This window comes from Dermochelys coriacea, chromosome 1 (assembly GCF_009764565.3).
Source record: "Dermochelys coriacea isolate rDerCor1 chromosome 1, rDerCor1.pri.v4, whole genome shotgun sequence".
Taxonomy (NCBI): Eukaryota; Metazoa; Chordata; order Testudines; family Dermochelyidae; genus Dermochelys; species Dermochelys coriacea.
The window spans coordinates 342539488-342560705 of NC_050068.2; the positions used below are offsets into that span (position 1 = coordinate 342539488).

Consider the following 21218-nt stretch of genomic DNA (forward strand, 5'->3'; position numbering starts at 1 on the left):
CATATTCCTAACTTACTACAGGCCTATCACTTAGCTACTGTTGTGGAAGACCTCTGTAAATTCACTCTCTCATGATTCCCCCTCTAAAATAACTGTATCCTCCTCATTTTGAAGCGTTTATGGCAGATCCTCCAGATGCCAGACAGGGTGCAGAAAGATGGTGACGCTGGTTGCTTCTCCATTCAACTGACTTAGAAGGGTAGATCATCTTCTATCAGCTGCCAGATTATTTACCATTGGGGGTTTGGTCCTGCTGACTGCATCACTATAAAAACCTGCAGGGCTAGAACCTAGGACCATGAGGATTCCGGGCCACTGATGCATCCACATAACCACAGGAGACTTAGGCTGGGCTGCCACACGAGAAACCTGTGAGGTTGGGCTCAGCAGGAAGTACCACCCAGCAGGACAGGAGCTGTCTAAGCAGCAACACAGACTGCCTCTGCTTCAGCCTCCATGTGCAAGAGACCCCAGACTCCGGCTTCCCACTCCTCCCTTCTCCTGATGCCTGGCCTGTCTGGCCTTCTGGTATTCAACCCAGCCTGACTCCCTCTCTGACCACTAAGTCTCACGGCCCATGTCCTAGTTGCGACAATCATCTAGCATCAGCACGGTCTTTAAGAGAGGAGAAAGCTCTGTATTGAACTCTGTGACTGCAGTATTTCCTCCACTCCTGCAGGTCTCCCTTTAAACACGATTACTGCTCTCCTCTCCTCTCCCAAGTCCTTCTGCCATTCAGAATAGCCAGGAGGAAGGAGGAGTGGAACTAGAGAACCAGGAGAAGAGAGAAAACTAAAGTAACAGGGTAGGGAAATGTACAGAATGACCTGCCATTTTTCACAAGCAACTACTACTACTGCCTGTGCAAATTGGGAAAATCTGTCATCATATACCTGCACCAATTTAGGTTATTGTATGTACAAAAAGTTGCACACAAGATTGTGGATGTTATTTGAGGTCTTTTTTTTCCATTTCTTTCTCTCTCTTTTTTTTTTTTTTTTTTTTTTTAAAAGGTCTGGTTCTAAATTTTCAAGATTACATAAGCAGCAAAGGAAAAACTTAGCTAAAGACTTAATTTGCTCTTGAACAGTCCACCCCAATTCATTTGAAGGGGAAGAGATGATCAAATAGATAGTAACTTTACCAATAATGCTCAAATAACAAAGATGTACAGGGCAAGTCTGTGTCAGTGTTCCTCTTTATGGCACAGCAGTGTTGCCAACTCTCATGATTTCACTGCAAGTCTTGAAATATTTGGTGTTTTTCTTAAAGCTCTAGCTCACGAGTCACAAGAATTTCAAACTTCTTATTTTTAAATGAAAGTTTCTAGCACTCATTGTGGATAAAAGTGGAATACATGACTAAAGAGTAACCTAAGGCTCAATAACGTGGAGGCAAAGAGGAACCCCAAATTATTTTCAAAAATATCACAATTGGGGTGGGGGGGCAACTCAATTTTTGAATGATTGGGGTTAACAATGCTCTAGATACAGAATTTTGTGAAAAAGATTTTTGTGTTGATGTTAGTAGTGAATTTAGACTAAAGTAATTAGCACAGATATTTTTCTACAATGCATTTGCTTGTGGCGTTTAGCTGTGTATTCATACAAACCTAATGTCAGTTTTCTATAGCTGTAGTTTCAAAATAAAAATCAGTAGACAGGGTCTTAGATATGATCTGATAGATTTATGTTTGCTGACTGTAAAAATATTTTCAAAACATCATTATTATTTTAAAGGCATTATCACCAGAACACTAATGAAGGAAAACTTAATTAATTTTTAGCGGAGTTACCCAAGTTAAATTAATGTGGCCTGCATTGTGCAGGAGGTCGGACTAGATGATCATAATGGTCCCTTCTGACCTTAATATCTATAAATGTGAGGGATGCATTTCAACTGAGGGGAGAGAGGACAACAGTCTATTCTTTAAAGATATATATTAGTCTACAGACATGCATTAATTGGGATTATTTATTTTGTGGGATTACACTGAACTCACAAAACCCAAGAAAGGCCCAATGAAAAGGAACAAGCTCTTCAGCTGTAAGAGGAACTTTGATTTTTGCATCTTAACATGTCACCTGAGTATTCCTTAAACTAGGGGAGAGAGTATATGTTTTTTCCAAGTGAATTGGTTAATTGTACATGGGACTCTCCCACACCCTGGAAAAGTTCCCATTTCAGAGTTCAACTCCCTCAGCATAAGTTGGTAGGGCACCACACTCAAATGATTGTATCAGGTGCACAGTCCCCCCCCTTCAGCTTGATTTCTGAGCGAGGAGAAAACAAGATAGAATCAGAATCATGGTGGAGAACAAAGTATTTTAAGGGGGAAAATAGGATGTGTTCACATCAGACTTGGTTACAGACAGGTTCCACCACGAGGAATAATCCTGCTTTTTGGTTTCTCTTGCTTGTCCTTTTATTTACTCATTTTGTTATTTCTTCCTCTAGATTTGTATACAAAATTAAAAAAGGACTGCCTATCCAATGCTACAGACACTCCTGCTATGAATTAAAAAACAAATAAAATTAAACAGCAAGCAGAACACAAAATTCCACTCCAAGTCAGAAAAGCCTGCAACCCGCATAAATAAACGTGATTTAAAGAGTGCCTTGAAGGTCAGCAAACCAAGGGTATTTCAGACTGGGAGGAAAAAGTTGTTCCAGTTTGTTAGCTTTGTTTGGTAGATTTGCCAAACTTTATGTATACAACTAAGGAGTTAGATTTATGTTTCGGTAACGTTAGTACAGTACGTAGTGAAGATTATCCATACAGTTGCACATAATACAAAAGATCTGCATTAGTTCCACAAAGACAAACTGAACAGGTGAACAAAAATCTACCCATTACACAGGTCTTCTCATAATTCTCTGCTACTCCAGAAAAGTGCATATAGAGGTACGATAAGTTTCTCTAAACCTGGTAAGTTTCTGCATAACGTTCATAGAAGCATACACATTAAAAATGAAAGGGACCTCAGAAGGTCATGTCCAACTTCCTGCACTATTTCCCCAGTGTTATCTGATCTCCTTTTGAACATTTCTATTGATGGTGCCTCTATGACCTCTCTGTAGCATATGGTTCCACTGCAAAATTGCTCTTACCATTAGATATGAATTAATGTGTGTTCTGAGAATGGTAAACCAAGTCAGTTGATATGAAAAACTCAGTCTACTTCATTCTTTAAATGACTGTCACTCAATCTCCTTTTTTTCCAGTATGCTTAGGTTTTTGTTTGTTTTGTTGTTAAATAAATGTGATCTCAAATATTTTTAAGGCATTCTCCTCTGCTACTCCTGTTCCAGGAACACCCAAGGTCTGATTCTTGCTCTGCTCTTTTGTGGGAAATTGATTAGGAGGACTGTGAAAACTATGGTCAGCAGTGTGTAAGCACTGATCCTCATGGTCGAGTAGAGGACAATCACTAGTAATTCCGACTTCTTGGCAGATCTTTATCTTGCTACAAAAGAAAATTGTAGTTTACCATTGGCTTAACAGCAAATTCCCCCATTGACCTAGCTACCACCTCTCAGGGAGGTGCATTACCTACGCTGACAGAAGAACCTATGCCATTGACATAGGCAACGTCTTCACTGATGTGCTACAGTGGCGCAACGTTTTAAGCCCTGAGGATATTCCTGTACTCCTCACAGAGTTCAAACAGGAATAGGGTAAAAAAACCTACAAAAAAACCCCACCTTCCATCTTCAGCTGAACAGGAAACACCATGTCAGAAGACAGATGCCACAAAAGTAGCGAAGGATTGGGAAAAAAATGCCAATGAGATTCAATTTCATTTCCTACCTTATGTGGATGAAAGATCGAAGCTTCCAGGACTCTTGCACTGGAAGGCTGAAAACCACTTGGAAACTGCTCTGGAAAGAGAACCATTTGGCTGTAGTTGTGGTAATGGGTTGCAGCCACACCTCCACAGTAGCTATCATCAACAACTGGTCCTAGCCACATGCACAATAGTCTTCCAGAAAGTTGGAACAAACTGTAAGTCAATATCAACATTCATGGGAGAAACAGTTTCTCGAGGCTACAGTGCATTGTCTCTAAAGCATATGGTCACAAGCTGTTCAGCTCCCTCCCAAATTTATTTGTGCTTATTAGTCACGGTATTTCTGAAGTGACCCCAATAGCATTCCTGTTGGCCAGGCAGAGGAACAGAAAAGTTTCGTTCATTTCAGGCCTGTAAGTCATGGTCTTGAGAAGATGAACCTAGAGCATGGGCCTGCGGATATACACTACAACCAAACAGCAATCTAGCTATCCAGCTATCTTAGGTTTTTATACTGCTCTTCTGAGCTAGTCAGTTAGACTATCTATACCTAGTTTCTACCTACATCTGCTTACATTTGCTTAAGATGATCTTTACATTTCAAAGCTTTCCAACAGCAGGAACAAATCTACTAGTCTTGGTCAAGTAGTTTCAGCACGTTGCGTTTTTATTTCACATTTGCTCTGGTGTGTGTTCTGGCATTGTAAATAGTATTTACAAATGCTAGAATTATAAACATTGTGGTAGTCGTTCAGAATATACATATTGAAGACACATTGTCCAAGAAAACCAGTGTATTATGGAAGGAGTTGTTCTGACATCAGAATGGAGGGCATTTGAATCACTTACAGTCTTACTGCTTGGGTTAATCCTTGTCTAAAGTCTATGGTGAGAGTTGATTAAATATTCAGGCTCCTTCATATAGGAAGTAACTAAATGAATACTATCAGGGAGTCTAAAAGAAGCCTGTGCCAGGAAATAACCTTCCAAACAAGAAAGTGATTCTAGAAATAATTACCCTAATAAGCAACTTCAATCCCTAATAAAACAATGGAATATTAGGAGAAAAAACAAACATTTAGAAGATGAGCAATAAAAAGGTGCTGGGGGGGGGGGGCGTAGGGATAGATGGAACAAATATCAGGCAAACTAGATAGCTTTTTTTTTTTTTTGGACAGAATTACAAAAATAGTAGATTAATGGAAATGTAACAGACCTTTTAATAAAAATTCAGAAAGATCAGCATTTGAAAGTTTCAAAGAATCTTATTTGCAAATGTAATTCAAATTGCCTTGGATAAAATACAGTGAAACTTGGTGAAGAGCAATATGGTGAAAAAGGTAACAAGAAACATCAGTAAACAAGTGGAGGGAAAGTGTCTAATAAGGTGCATAGGGATTAAGGTTAGGCCTGTTCTTAACTTGATTAATGTCCTGGAAGGAGAGTTGATCACATTAAAAAAAAACCTGGTGAGGACATTATACTAAGTGATGGTGTAAATACTAGTGAGAACAGAGGACCTACAGATACTAGAAATACAGTTAGGAAGTAACAAAAAGATTAAATTTTGAAAAATGCAAACTAATCCCCTGGTGGGAGAAAAATATCAAATGGATTCAATGGATCCTTTCAATTAGGAAGCAGAATCTGAAAGACTTAACAGTGATGACAGAGCAAACTGGACATAAATTTGCAGTGTGAAATGGCAGCAAAAAATGGTCAATACAATCTTCAACTGGATTGCATGGCAGAAGAACATCCCTCCTTATGTATAGTTACACCACCATACACTGAATACAGTATTTAGTTTTGGACACCTCAATCCTAAAGACAGGACAAATTGGAAGTTTAATAAAGAGCAAGAGAAATTATTTGCTGAAGGGACTGGTTTATGAGCAAAGATTAAAATGGCTAAAATTTAGCTAAGTAATTACATTTAAGAGTTGGGATTAGGAGGCAAGGGTGTGAATATATGTAAAGTTTTCAAAAGTGCCAAGTGACTTAGCCCTGGCCTACACTGGGGGCGGGGGGATTGATCTAAATTACGCAACTTCAGCTACGTGAATGACATAGCTGAAGTCGACGTACTTAGATCTACTCACCGTGGTGTCTTCACCGCGGTGAGTCGACTGCTGCCGCTCCCCCGTCGACTCTGCCTGCGCCTCTCGCGGCGGTGAGTACTGGAGTCCCCGAGTGCTCTCCTGTGTCTATTTATTGCGTCTAGACTAGACACGATAAATCAATCCCCGCTGGATCGATGGCTGCCTGCCGATCCAGCAGGTAGTATAGACCAACCCTTCGTTACCTAAGTCCCATTTTCAAAAGTAACGAAGGGCTTGTCTACATTATAGAGCCTTTGGCTGCATTACTATGCTGGCAGAGCCACCTAGTGGAGACACAGCATAAGCCAACAGGAGATCTGCCGGCATAGCTACCCCATCTCCTCAAGAAATATTAGCTAAGCTAACAGAAGCATTCTTCTGTTGGCATAGTTACACTTAGAATGGGATTTTGCCAGCATGGCTACACTGACTAGGAGGGTTTTTTTTTTTCCACTTTCCTGGCCAACATAGCTATGTTGGCAAAACTCTGTAGTGCAGACTAAGTCTTCCTGAAAGTCAATTGGATTTTAGCTCCTAAAGCCTGGTCTACACTTAAAACATATCAGCATAGCTATGTTGGTTAGAGGGGTGGGTTTTTTTTGTTTTACTGACATAGCTATGCTGGTATAAACAGTAGTGTAGACACACTCACACCAGCATAGAAGTGCTTTTGTTGATAAAACTTAAGTGACCCAGGGAATTGATGTACGCTATACCAGCAAAATAACTTTTATGCTGGTATAAGCTGTGTCTACACTATGAGGGTTTGCCAGAATAGCTATGCCAGCAAAACATTTTTAGAACAGACAAAACCTACAAGTCACTTTGGAAAGTGGAGCTTAAACTCCTGTGTCACTTACGTGCTTTTGAAAATTTTACTCTATACCTACAAAATCTGAACAGCATAAACACCAACCAGGGATTTAAATTATTTATTGTGATTCAGAGGAATGTAACTAGGGGTAAATGGATGAAAAATCAAGGCTGTTCCTGACAAAGTTGTATTAGATTGTTTAAAAGTTTCCACAATGGCAGTGGTAGAAACTAGGACTGTCAATTAATTACAAAAAGAAAAGGAGTACTTGTGGCACCTTAGAGACTAACAAATTTATTAGAGCATAAGCTTTCGTGAGCTACAGCTCACTTCATCGGATGCATCCGATGAAGTGAGCTGTAGCTCACGAAAGCTTATGCTCTAATAAATTTGTTAGTCTCTAAGGTGCCACAAGTACTCCTTTTCTTTTTGTGAATACAGACTAACACGGCTGCTACTCTGAAATCAATTAATTACAGTTAACTCATGCAATTAACTCAAAAAATTAATTACCATTAAAAAAATTAATCACGAATAATCGCACTGTTAAACAGAATACCAACTGAAATTTATTAAATGGTTTTGGATGTTTTCTACATTTTCCAATATATCGATTTCAATTACAACACAGAATACGAAGTGTAGAGTGCTCACTTTATATTATTTTTTATTCAAATATTTGCACTGTAAAAAATAGTATTTTTCAGTTCACCTCATACAAGTACTGTAGTGCAATCTCTTTATCTTAAAAGTGCAACTTACAAATGGAGTTTTTTTTGTTACATAAACTGCATTCAAAAATAAAACAAAGTCCACTCAGTCTTACTTCTTGTTCAGCCAATCGCTCAAACAAGTTTGTTTACATTTACGGGAAATAATGCTGCCCTCTTCTTAATTACAATGTTGTAATTCTTTATTGTAATTTAAATCAATTTGAAAATGTAGAAAACATCCAAAATATTTAAATACATGGTATTCTACTATTGTTTAATGCAATTAATTGTGATTCATTTTTTTTAATCGCAATTAATTTTTTTAATCGCTTGACAGCCCTAGTAGAAAACCCATCACTTGGGACATTTAAAACTAGATTGGCTCAGAACTCAAAAATATACTGTAAGGAACAACTCTACACAAACAGACGATAAACTAGATGACCCAATTGTCCTATTGTAGCTAACTTCTGAGATTTTATAATTTAAAGTTAAAGGGAATTTTCCGTCATAGAAACTGTCAAGGTTAACTTGGCTCAGTGTTTCTCTATTAGGGAGGTAGAAATATATATGCTTGCTTTTGCATTAAAAGTGAAGCAATGTTTTAAGAAAAGATGGAAACGATACTATCTGACCACCTACTATTTAATCTGCTTTGTCTCTCCAACCTGTTAGCAATGTGGTGCTGACACTACAGTTAAGGCTGAGATGATACTTCTATTTTAGACCTCTATCTTTAGATGTTTATAACTTTCTCAGGAAATAAAATAAAGCTTACCTTTTGGAGCTAAAATTTCGTGACTTGCCTCTGCCCAGAAGTGCAATTTGTGCGTGAAAGAAGTGGCATAAAAATGAAGCCATTTGAGTTAAATGGGCATAATATTTTTCCCCACATTTCTCCGATGCTTTTAATTGCATTTTGCTAAACCAAAACTGCTTTAAAACATGAAAATTGCCTTGCATGTAGTTGTGAATGTGAACTTGTGCCTTTATGGTATTTGAAAAAATCATGTTTAAAAACAAAGAATTGTTGCTGCTTGAAACCGCATGCTCAACATTCATAAACTTTAACTTCCCTTAACTTAAGATTTGCACTGACGTGTGTTGCTGTGAATCTTTGCAATATATGATATTTGAGGAAAGTGAGATGGTTTGGACCTGAATCTTTCAGATCTGGAGGTTTTTTTTTTTTTTTTTAAGCTAATGTACAGAACACTTTATACACTTTCAAGAGTTTGAAACTCTCTCTTCCTCACTGCTCAACGGTGACCATCAGTTTTTCATCTTGTCCCTTGTTGCAGTGGTACATAAAACAAGTAAAAGCCAGTAGTGCAAAACCAGTGATGGAGCATGTGTAAAAGTGCAACTTGAAATGAGTAAGTTATGTGATTCTCAAAAAGTTGCAACTGAAGAAGTATTATCTTGATTCTTGAAGACCATGGCTGTGTTAGTGTGAATATACTTAATTTCATCCGGTCTCAAAAACTAAGTGCAGCAGAGCCAGATACCTACTGAGTTGGGGCATCTGGCAGGGGTTCTCACAACAGTTTTTTTGGTGGCCTCAGAGTGCGGCCACCAACTCTTGATGGCGGCCGCTCTGACAATTTTTCCTAAAATACTTAATTAACTTTAGGAAAAGCAAATAAATATGCACACACACGTGTCTAAGTCAGTGTAATTTATATATATAGGGGTTTTTTTTTTTAGACTAATAAAAATAATGTACAGTTGTCTCTATTCTTTACTGAACCTAAACCGAACAGAAACACATATAAGGTGCTTTGCATGTTCTTATGTTTTTTCTTGTTGTGTTTTTTGCTTTTTTGGTTGCTTTTTTTAAAGACTTCCTAGTTACTAAGTCTACTGTGCAAAGTGATATTAACAAACATACAAATATCACTTTTCACAGCAGGACTGAGGACAAATTAAGCCCTGGATGGGGAGGTGGATATGGAGGCAGCAGGGTCCAAGAGCACTAGGGGAGGGAACGAGGACCAGGGATGATTTGGGGGCTGAGGAGAAAGTGACCTTGGGGCCAGAGCCCGCCACTGTACAGCCAGGGAACAGAGCCTGCCACCTGCCACCCCAGGGCTGGGCTGGAACCTGACCCCACCAGCAGTGGGAAGGTGGGGAACTGACTGGCTGTCTATTCCTCCAGCTTTTGTGTCTCCAGAGGTGGGCAGGGCCCAACTACTGCTGGTGGCCCTGAAGGAGGGGGCCACTGCTTTGTGGGCTCCCACCACCACCAATCACTGCCCAGGAGGCTGTGGCCGGAAGAAAAGTCTATGGTGGCCACATGGAGCCACGTGTCCGCATTTGACAAACACTGATCTAGAGGGCACAAAAAAGGAATCTGTGGAATGCTTATTTTCTGTGGAAAAAATTGTCATTCACAGGCCTCATTACTGACAGAAACAGCCTTTAGCACAGGCAGCCCTGCTGCTTTTGGCTACAAATGTCCTTGTTCAAGTTAATGGCAGAACAGATTAATCGCTAACAAGGATAATCCTTCCCTTGATTGGGTTTTTTCCTCCCCTAGAACATTAGTAAGAGCAACAGCAACTAGTAACACAGCGGCCTTTCTTTAACGTATCAGGACATGGACCTCACTGGGGAAAAGCAGCTGGTCTCCATGGTCGTATTTGTGACAGCAGTTTCATACACTACTTCAATCCTGTCTTCATTCCTCATAAAAGAAATAGAGAAGTTTCCTACTTCTTAACAGAAATTGCTGACAGCCATTGTCAACTACTAATACTTCCAAGAGAAGTAACATCACTACAGTTACTTGTGATCTTCACTGTACAGAGCAGTCTGAAATGTCATGCACCTGTGTACTGGGTGTTTTTCTTATCGTTATTGTCACAATGGCACTTCCATTCTAAACACCTTAGTTTGGGGGATAATAAGCCATTACCTCTGGAGATAAATCATGGTTGTCCTCAAACCAAAGGTGAAATTTTGTGGAATGAAGAAAACCTGTGCAACTATATAACACAAACATTGAAATAAATAAGCATATTTTTATTAAATAAACCACCATATTAATGCAGCATTGAGATCTAGTAGCAATAAAATTAGAACATTTAGGTAAAATGCTCACTTTAATCTTAATTCTTCCCATTCATGTATATGCATTTCTTAGTCACCGAACATAAAGCAATGCAAAATGCTACATGAATCTAAGATTACAGAGAAAGTGCAGTTCTTTTCTAATATACTGTTTACCAAATAGTATCAGATTACTTAGCTGTATAATCTTACAACATAGGAAAAGAGACTCTACTATAAATAATGCATACCCACAAGAAACTGAGTAAAAGTTTGTGAGAAACAACCCTAAATTTCTTAAATTTTATGGAATTAAAATTTCAACCATGATGCAGCATAAATACAGCAAAGATACTCTGTTGTATAACAATTTGAGTCAAAGTAGATCTAGAAGATTAAAGGAATTGAAATCCTTGACAAGTAAAGGATAACCATGAAATTATTCTAATGTGCTCTAGAATAGCAGAACATGGTAAAAAATCTAGTGCAAATCTTTATGAATAGTGCATTTATAATTTTCCATCCATTAGGAAGTAAATATATTACATTTGGTATCTAATGTCTGAAAGGTATGAGCTGCAAACTGTATTAATTTCACTATTTTGTGAGTCACAATGTTTGGTGATCAAAACTAGCCTAAATTTCCTTTGCTAGATACTGGAATGGCCAACATGGAAGAGGAAGCAGACAGTCATTGAGTGCAGGACAGTATTATTGTATTACAGTACAAGTATTTCTGATGGTTAAAGTGTCCTCACCATTTTAATGTGTCCAATGTATTTTACTTCTTTAAATAAAATTAAAGGTAGCTTGGAGCAAAGATGCATCACGTTCAGAAATATGTCTGTTAATAAATTAGACTATAGCAGAAACCTCTTCAGGTATTTAACTCTGAGAAATGAAAAAGCATTCATTTATTTTCCATATGATCAGGAAACTACAGATTCTGGAAGGTTGAAAAAAATGTATAGATTAGAATGATACACAAGTACTTCTAGGAAGATTGCTTTGAAAGAAGAAAAAAGAAACCAGCTCTTTCAGGTGGGATCGCAGAATACAGAAGTCTTGCAGTCCTGACTTCCTTTCCTCTGGATAAAAGCTTAGAGCAATGAACACTCAGGAGATTAGTGCACATGCTGGGTAACTCCAAATATTTTAACAGAATACTTGGCCCTTTGAGTTTTTGTACATGAGTCACGTATAACGTGCTTTTATTGATATAATAAGGAAGTTGCTGAATTGTCCTCAAGCTGGAAGGGGTTTTCCATTTAGATAAGCCCAGTAGCTACCACATACTATGACTTCTCAGTATAAAAGCACATGGGTATCATTGCATTGCAAAACTAGTCCAAATGCTAGCCATTTAACAGGGGACTATAGATCTAAATTCAATTTTACAAAGTTGATACTGTAAGTTATTCAACCTCAATGTGTATCCCTTTGATCATGGATAATCCTCTCCTGGCATCACCTTCCAGGTCTTCCAATACCACGCCTCCTTCTCGCATGCTAGACTACTCTATAAATATGTATGCATCTACCTTGGAATTTGTACTGCACTCATCATCAGGACATTTGAGCACTTCATATGAATACACTGATAAAAATACTGTATGGGAACTGGTATCTGCACAGTACCAGAAAATAATCTTTGGATGTATGTTAGTGAAAGGAAGAAAGCTGTGTTTAGGTAAAAGAATCAACATTTATGTTGTTTATTTGCTGTTCTCTTTTCAGAACGTTAGCAGCATCTGTGTATCAGGTACAGTTCTCTTGTTCTCAAATATGTGACTTGCCTGTAGGTTGGATTTCTCTGCCTGACCTGTGTTCCCACTCAAGAGAGTATACAACAGAATCTTCCATTTATAGAGCTATTTTTATCCCAAATGCTTTATAAATACAGGACAAATGCTACCCTGGGATACGCATACATTATTCGCTTTAAGTCAAAAGGCCTGTTGCACACATTTGATGGGCAGAACATGGCCCCCAACTAAGAATCACTTCAGTTACTGCTGAAACGCAGCCACCTCAGTGGGAGGATGCAGTGGCTGTTTAACAGCGCACAACAATACTGGATAGTTTAAAAAAAATACTCTATGAATTTGAAACTTGTAGGGATATTTTGGCAGGCAAAATTATTTACTTAATCTTCCTGGATAAATTTTAATACATTACTCCTGAAAAATGTGTCATGGCGCCTTTAGTAGCCACAAGAGGTCAGAACTTAAGGTTTTCATTTAGTTTAAAACAGTCAGTTAACAGCACAGCTTGCTTCTCACAGAGAAGAGTACTACCCACTAATCAACACTACTTCCTGCAGCACTGTAATTCTTCATTGCATGTCTTCTGTACAAGAATTGCCCTGTCTTATCTTAGCTCATAAACTGAAAAGATCTTGGCCGAAGGTGGAACAGCTACAGAGCAAGGAGCATATAGATAAAGCTTCCAAAATAAAGGCTAAACTGATAAAATACTGCAGTTAAAAGTTTATTTGTACTGATCAGAAGTTCGGTTTAAATTTAATAGAGTCGGAAGGTTTATGACAAATTCCTATTTACATTCTTTTTACGCTACACAATGGAGGCATTTTAATTGTTTTGTTTTGTTTAGGGCTGTCAAGCGATTAAAAAAAATGGTGATTAATCATTAATTAAAAACAATTAAAAACAATAGTAGAATACCATTTATTTAAATATTTTTGGATGTTTTCTACATTTTCAAATATACTGATTTCAATTACAACAAAGAATGTGAAGTGTACAGTGATTACTTTGTATTTATTTTTTATTACAAGTATTTACATTGTAAAAAAAACAGAAGTAGTATTTTTCAATTCACCTAACACAAGTACTGTAGTGAAATCTCTTTATCATGAAAGTTGAATTTACAAATGTAGAATTATGTTAAAAAAACTGCATTCAAAATTAAAACTATGTAAAATTTTAGAGCCTGCAAGTCCACTCAGTTCTACTTCTTGTTAAGAAATCTCCCCACTGTATTTTCCACCGAATGCATCCGATTAAGTGAGCTGTAGCTCACGAAAGCTTATGCTCAAATAAATTTGTTAGTCTCTAAGGTGCCACAAGTACTCCTTTTCTTTCAGACAAACAAGTTTGTTTACATTTGCAGGAGATAATACTGCTGGTTCTTGTTTACAATGTTGCCTGACAGTGAGAACAGGCATTCTCATGGCACTGTTGTAGCTGGAATCACAAGATATTTACGTGCCACAGGCATTAAAGATTCATATGTCCCTTCATGCTTCAACCACCATTCCAGGGGATAAGGCGTCCATGCTGATGACAGATTCTGCTCAATAATAATCCAAAACAGTGCGGACCGACGAATGTTCATTTTCATTATCTGAGTCAGATGCCACCAGCAGAAGGCTGAGTTTCTTTTTAGATGGCTTGGGTTCTGTAGTTTCCGCATCAGAGTATTGCTCTTTTAAGACTTCTGAAAGCATGCTCTAGACCTTGTCCCACTCAGATTTTGGAAGGCACTTCAGATTCTTAAACCTTGACTCAAGTGCTGTAGCTATCTTTAGAAATTTCACATCAGTACTTTCTTTGCGTTTTTTGAAATCGGCAGTGAAAGTGTTCTTAAAATGAACATGTGCTAGATCATCATCCGATACTGCTATAACATGAAATATATGGCAGAATGCAGGTAAAACAGAGCAGGGGACGTACAATTATCCACCCAGGATGTCGGTCACAAACTTAATTAACGCATTTTTTTTTTAAACGAGCATCATCAGCATGGAAGCATGTCCTCTGGAACGATGGCCAAAGAATGAAGGGGCATACGAATGTTTAGCATATCTGGCACATAAATACCTTGCAATGCTGGCTACAAAAGAGCCATGCAAATGCCTGTTCTCACTTTCTGGTGACACTGTAAATAAGAAGAGGGCAGCATTATCTCCCGTAAATGTAAACAAACTTGTTTGTCTTTAGCAACTGGCTGAACAAGAAGTAGGACTGAGTGGACTTGCTGGCTCTGAAGTTTTAATTGTTTTGTTTTTGAGGGCAGTTATGTAACAAAAAACACGACATTTGTAAATTGCACTTTCACGACAAAGAGATTACACGACAGTACTTGTATGAGGTGAACTGAAAAATACTATTTCGTTTGTTTATAATTTTTACAGTGCAAATATTTGTAATAAAAATAATATACACTTTGATTTCAATTACAACACAGAATATATGAAAATGTAGAAAAACATCCAAAATATTTAATAAATTTTAGTTGGTATTCTATTGTTTAACAGTGCATTTAAAACTGCGATTAATCAACAGCCCGAGTTTTTTTTTGTTTGTTTTTTTACCAGAGTGGTGCCAACGAGTTTTTAGGTGACTGAGCTGTTAGGATAGCAAAGTACTCTGTTCAGTTAGAATATAGTAACAGACAAACGCAAGTTTTATTAAGTACAGACTGTTCTATGTCAGGAACTCTTGGCCATTTTCTTGGCTCCTCCCACCCCACCAATAAATAAATATAGTGATTGATGCATACAACAAGGGAGAGCATTAGTTCATCTATCTGAGATTTTAATGTCCCTTTAAGAGAAGTTACTTGCTTAGCGCTCTACTCATGCTTTTTTGGAGGGAGTTGGTGTGGATATGTGTGGAGGGGTCTCTCTTTAAATAGGAAAAAAGTAGGATTCCCCTGAGTTTTTGGAGAAATATAGGGGTTCATACTGAATCACAGTAGTCTTAAATATTTGGCAGAAATGAATCAGTAAAATAATGTAATTTGATAAGGAGAGGGCTCTGAACTGCAAGGTAAAACATTAAGGGCGTCTCTTCAACTCTTTCGTTTGCACACACTTGTAGTTTGATTTTTCCCAGGAATCATCTACATTTCAACTGATGGGCAAGAGGATCAACCCATTGTGCTTAGGTACTGTCTATGTTTGGAATCAGCATGAACCATGTTATCTACCACACAGGCTGCAATTTCTAGGTACAACTAAGCAAGTTAAGAATTACATGGTAGCAAGATAGCGACAGAATTTAAACTTTAAATTTGAAATGCCTTCATTTGTCAGCTTGCCATACCTTCAGTGAAATTTAACAAACCTGCGTAGAGGCTCTTAAAACTATTAAGGCTGCAATTTTCAAAGGAGCCAAAAGGAGTCAGATGCCCTAATCCTAATGAATTTCAGTGGGAGGTAAATACCTTACTCCTTTAGGCTCCTTTGAAACTCCCAGTACAAGTGCATTAAATAGACTGATAACAGGTGCTCCCATACAGATTCATATTTAAATCTTCTTATAAAATCACACTTTTAACCTGTTATATACTACTATAAATATATACATATATACACATACAAAAGAGAGAAAAGGGAAAGCAAAGTAATTTTCAAAAGCATTGTGATTGTGTACTCTAGTGCTCTGAACATGTAAAGCACTAAGTAGTAGTATTACAAATATGGATTTTTAACAGTTCTCAAATCTATAAATTCTCTCAAAATACAAGAAAAAAAATCAAATCTAGTCAAAAATCACCTTCAGTGGGTCTGTGGCTTTAAAATTTTTGAAACAGAAATAAAGCCTCTTTAATGAATGCTTTAAAGTTTCTCATGCAAAACTAAGTGTATCCTTGTTTTATATTCAATTTGCAATAGGATACCCCAGCAACTTAGCTATGAGAGCTTTTTTGGCTGGTCACTAGACGCCTGCTGAGATGGGCTCCATACATAGCTAACATTCTACTGGAGACCAAATCCTCAGAGCTGCATCTCACTCTCCTTTAAAGTTTATATGAACACACTGGACTCAAGAGGAAATGAAAAGTGAGTTTTTCTCCCTTCCTACGGCACCAGGACTTCCTGAGTTTTACTGATTGGTCAAGAACTATTATTTCCTCTATGCTATTCCCAATTGTGTCTGTCAGACATAATCAGTGTTGCACAGACACAAGTAAAAAGTGTTAATGTTTAAATATGCCAGGAGCATATGAATATGTAAAAAAAACCTGGAAAAAAATATACACATTTTAAGATAAAATAACTACAGGAACACTGACATGCATGGCTTTATATATTTAAAATTGCAAAAGGCAAAGTTCATTTGCTACTGTGAATGTCCAGAAAACCCATAAAAGATTATAAGAAGAACTACAATTATGAATTATTCTGAATGGGATAAATGGATTATGTGGCACTTCCATTAAATAACATTTCTCAGTCACAAAAAAGCAGTTCCATCCCCATAGCTACAAATACTTTTATAATATTTGAACAGCACCTTTCATCCCTGTGATATGAATATACAGAGATTGCTCCATCCGCTATTAAAATGTGCTCCCCTCTAGAATGAAAAAGCAGCAGCCATTTACCACTAGCGTATTTAAGATGGAAAGAGCAAAAAAGTTTGCCAAGGGAAATGGACGTTATGTAGAGCGTAACAAGCTATAATTTACCCATGACAGTGGAGCTACATGACTCTCACATGAGCTGCCATAGAACCATTAAAAACAAAGCGGCCAAACCGTGGCTTACCTGCTCATACAAAATGTCACTTCATAGTGTCTTCGCCTAAAACCAGGTATCAGTTTGATTCTAAGAGCAAGATTTGTAAATTATCGCAACAAATGGAGGCCTTATGTTTCTCAGGGCTTGTCTACACTACCGTACGGGGTCGATCTAAGATATGCAACTTCAGCTACGTGAATAGTGTAGCTGAAGTCAACGTACTTAGATCTACTTACCGTGGTGTCTTCACTTCGACAGCTGACACTCTCCCATCGACTCAACTTGCACTCCTCATTCTGGTGGAGTTCCAGAGTCAACGGGAGAGCACTCAGCGGTCGATTTATCGCGTCTGTACTAGTCTAGACGGTTAGTGTAGACAAGCCCTGAGTCTTGATCTAAGTACTAACCATGCCCAAGATCTGCTTAGATCTGACATCACATTGCAAAGTGGTATGTCTGTAGGTATGCTAAAGCTATGGAAAAGTCAAATTAGTTGAGCTTTTAATCAAAATATAGATATAAATGTGTACCTATTAAATCAAGCAACAGTCTCTGTTATAAAACATCTAATCTCAATCAGAAGAAACAAACCAATTCAGATATTTAGTATCATATATCAGAAACCTATAAGCGGGCCTAATAGCAGAAATGAAACAAAAATGCACCGTTCAGAAACAATACTGAATTATAAACTTTGATGTGAACTTCAGTCATCCAAAATCTCCTGTTATCTGAAATAGGGTCATGTCTCCCATGGCCTATTAAATCTGAAAATTCCTTATTATTCAAAGTGAATCCACAACACCTCTCTCATACTGCATTGAGATAATTAAGGAGAAATGGTCTAGGCATTAAATTTAGTTAATCCATTCTCATAGATATTAAGGTCAGAAGGGACCATTATGATCATCTAGTCCGACCTCCTGCACAATGCAGGCCACAGAATCTCACCCACCCACTCCTGCGATAAACCTCTCACCTATGTCTGAGCTATTGAAGTCCTCAAATCGTGGTTTAAAGACTTCAAGGAGCAGAGAATCCTCCAGCAAGTGACCCGAGCCCCATGCTACAGAGGAAGGCGAAAAACCTCTGGGTCCTCTTCCCATCTGCCCTGGAGGAAAATTCCTTCCCGACCCCAAATATGGCGATCAGCTGAACCCTGAGCATATGGGCAAGATTTACCAGCCAGATTCACCATTCTGACTTATCCAACACACTAAGATTCTCTTTATTTGCACAAAGATGAAAACTGGAAGATTGAGGTTACTCAAAGTGAAGAAATGGAGAGGACACCGAAGTTATAGCCAAACTAGCGAATTACAACGCTATTACACGCACCTTATCTGTGTGTGGCAAGATGGAAATAGCTCAAATGTCTAAAACAGGACTTCTTTAGCTCAGAGTTTAAAATTTGTCACTGATTTGCTTGTAGAGGCATGTCACAAGTCATTTAACCGCTTTAACCTTGTCTATACTGAAAAAAATGAGGCCGAGAATTCACCACTGATATTAGCACCAGTGAAAGCTGTGGTTTAGATATTGATCAAGATTGGACAACATGATGATATGAACACCTAAGCCTGTTCACTCCACCTAATTGTTAAGAGTTCCCATGCAAATAGCACAGCCATTGCGGAAGCAACATGAGGATGTTTCACATAACAAGGGAATCCTAGCTCCACACTTCTCAAAATCAGGTACATTTATGCGATACTGATCTCCCCACCCCACAAAAAGAGGGTAATCCTTCAGCATGTAAAAAATATTAAATTTGTGGATTGGCAAGAGTATGGAAAACAATTCTATCATTAGTAGACCCAGACTAAGGCTTGTGTCATGTGGGCAGTTTTTAAAAAGATCACCATGATAATGCTGAAGTCTTTTAGCATTACATTAACACACGTCCTGAAAAAGAATAAAATCTGAATTTCTGTTCAGAAACAACCCAGCTATGGAGAGATGCATGGAGTAATTATTTAACAAAGAAGAGGTATTTTTCTCTCAGTGGCTATAAATCTGTAGTTTAGCAGCAATTTACCCACTGGCTGAAGCATCAGCTACATTTTCAGAGAACTAAATATTTTAGAAGGGAAAAAAGGGAGAGAAAATTGAGAGCATTAGGAGTGAAAAGGAGAAGGTCCAGCATGCTGCAATGACTCTGAAATATAATGAAATTACAAGGTCAGCCCTTAAAATAGGTTAACTGCACCTTTCATTTATCCTGTTTTAAACTGTGGCTAAATTTTCCATTTTTTCCACCCTGGAGTCACCAAAAATATTCTGTGCAGGATGGGGGAAAAAAGCCCAAGAAGCTTGAGAACAGTAACATTCAACTATCAGACAATAATCTAATTTGAAACTTATGCTTTCTAAGCCACAAAGGTGTCCGATGCTCCAGATGAAATAAAATCCTCAAGTATAGCAGCAGTACATGGTGTAGAACGCATTGGGGCCTCTAAACAAAGTCAGACATTGTCAGCAAAAGGAAAAACTGATACCACATGACAAGTCAAGGCAAGTGACAAAAGTTTTACTGAAAAACAACCACTAGGAAATTAAAATAATGACAGTGTTCTGTGTTTAAAGTACCCAAGACAATGGGAGCCTTTTATTGTAAAGTCTTATTTTCTCCCCAAAGAATAGTTTCATTATAGCCAAAATTGCAATTTGGACATTATAATGCATTGAAACAATTTAGGATTTTCATTCCAATTCAGTGTCAATTAACTCACTGTAAGAAGGTGGCATGACATGTGAATCATTACTTTTACAGTACACAATTTTAATTTTGAATCCTCAAAATACGTTAACAAGTTGTAAGTTATTGAAATAGGTCTGGAAAAAACAAAGTCTTTGAGAAAAAAATTTCATCTACACACTGAAGCTTTAAAGGGGTATAGTCCTTTATAAAAAAAACCACACATTTCCATCTGAAAACTGTTTACTATTATTACAAGTAACAAGTAAGACTATTATAACTGAAAAAATTTAAAGTATTTTCTCTATTTTTCACTTTGCTTTGGACAGGACAACATTTTTTTGTATACCAAGTTTCATTATTTATTCTGTAGAGATAGTGTTCTCTTTTGTTTGCACAGGTCTTTCACAACAGAGGCAAAATATTTTTTTTTAAATTAATAAACCCATTTTTATAACACAGAAGTTGACAGAAAAATTCAGAGGCAGCGAAGAACCTGAAACTAGTTTTAATTCAGTTTTTTAAAACTGATTTGAAGTTGGTTTCTCTATCATCCTAAGTGTTTTCTAATATTGTACTTCAGTTTTACTAGACTTGCTGAGGAAAAGAACATGAACAACATTTCTGAAAAATCACAAGTACAGATGAAGACTTTTTCAAATCTGTCTATGCCATTCAAAGAGCCTTCATGCCCTTGCAAACGCACCTCAAGTTTGACTCACATAATCCTCATTACAAACTTCCCTTCAAAGGCAGAGGGAGATTTTCAAAGGCACAAAATGCAGGTAGGCACCTAATTCCCATTGACTTCCTGTGGGAGTTACTTACCTTAACTGCTAGGTGTGCTTTTGAAACCCCCCTCCACCCCCAAGTCTACACAGCCCAACTGTGTGATTGTGTTTGTGCTACGGGTGAAGTTTTCTTGCAGCACCCACTAAACTGAATTTTTGCCTATGATGCTTACAAAATGAAGATCCTTAGATGAAAGTCTATTTGGCCTCAATCTTCCTGTTTTTTCTTGCATTATTTCCATTGGAACCATGTTCTGGATTATGACAAAAAGAAAAGGAGTATTTGTGGCACCTTAGAGACTAACAAATTTATTTGAGCATAAGCTTTCGTGAGCTACAGCTCACTTCATCGGATGCATTACAATGTAACGTAGCTCACGAAAGCTTATGCTCAAATAAATTTGTTAGTCTCTAAGGTGCCACAAATACTCCTTTTCTTTTTGCGAATACAGACCAACATGGCTGCTACTCTGAAACCTGGATTATGACAGTGATTCTTAAGGAAAGATAAAGATATATAGTTGTAATTATGAAGACAACTTTATTATTCCAGAGAGGAGTTATTTTTATGGTTTTCTAATGGTAAGAATTAAACCACACATTTTCTGTACTTTTTTGTTGCCATCTCATATTCTCCTTTTCCTTTGAACCTGCCTCTCCTATTGGCTCTTTCCCAATGGCTTTCCTCTGTTTGTTTCTTAAGCTTGGCTGCCTTTCTCATTTTGTCTGTTTCTCCTATTGCTTCTTCTTTGCTAGACTGATGCATAC

The 21218-nt window shown here is 37.7% G+C and overlaps 1 protein-coding gene across 1 annotated transcript in view; it reads right to left on the reverse strand.

Annotated features, from left to right (window-relative positions):
- The window catches only part of TAF3 (TATA-box binding protein associated factor 3), a 147133-nt gene that overhangs the window by 100242 nt on the left and 25673 nt on the right, over positions 1-21218 (reverse strand). The window lies entirely within an intron of this gene.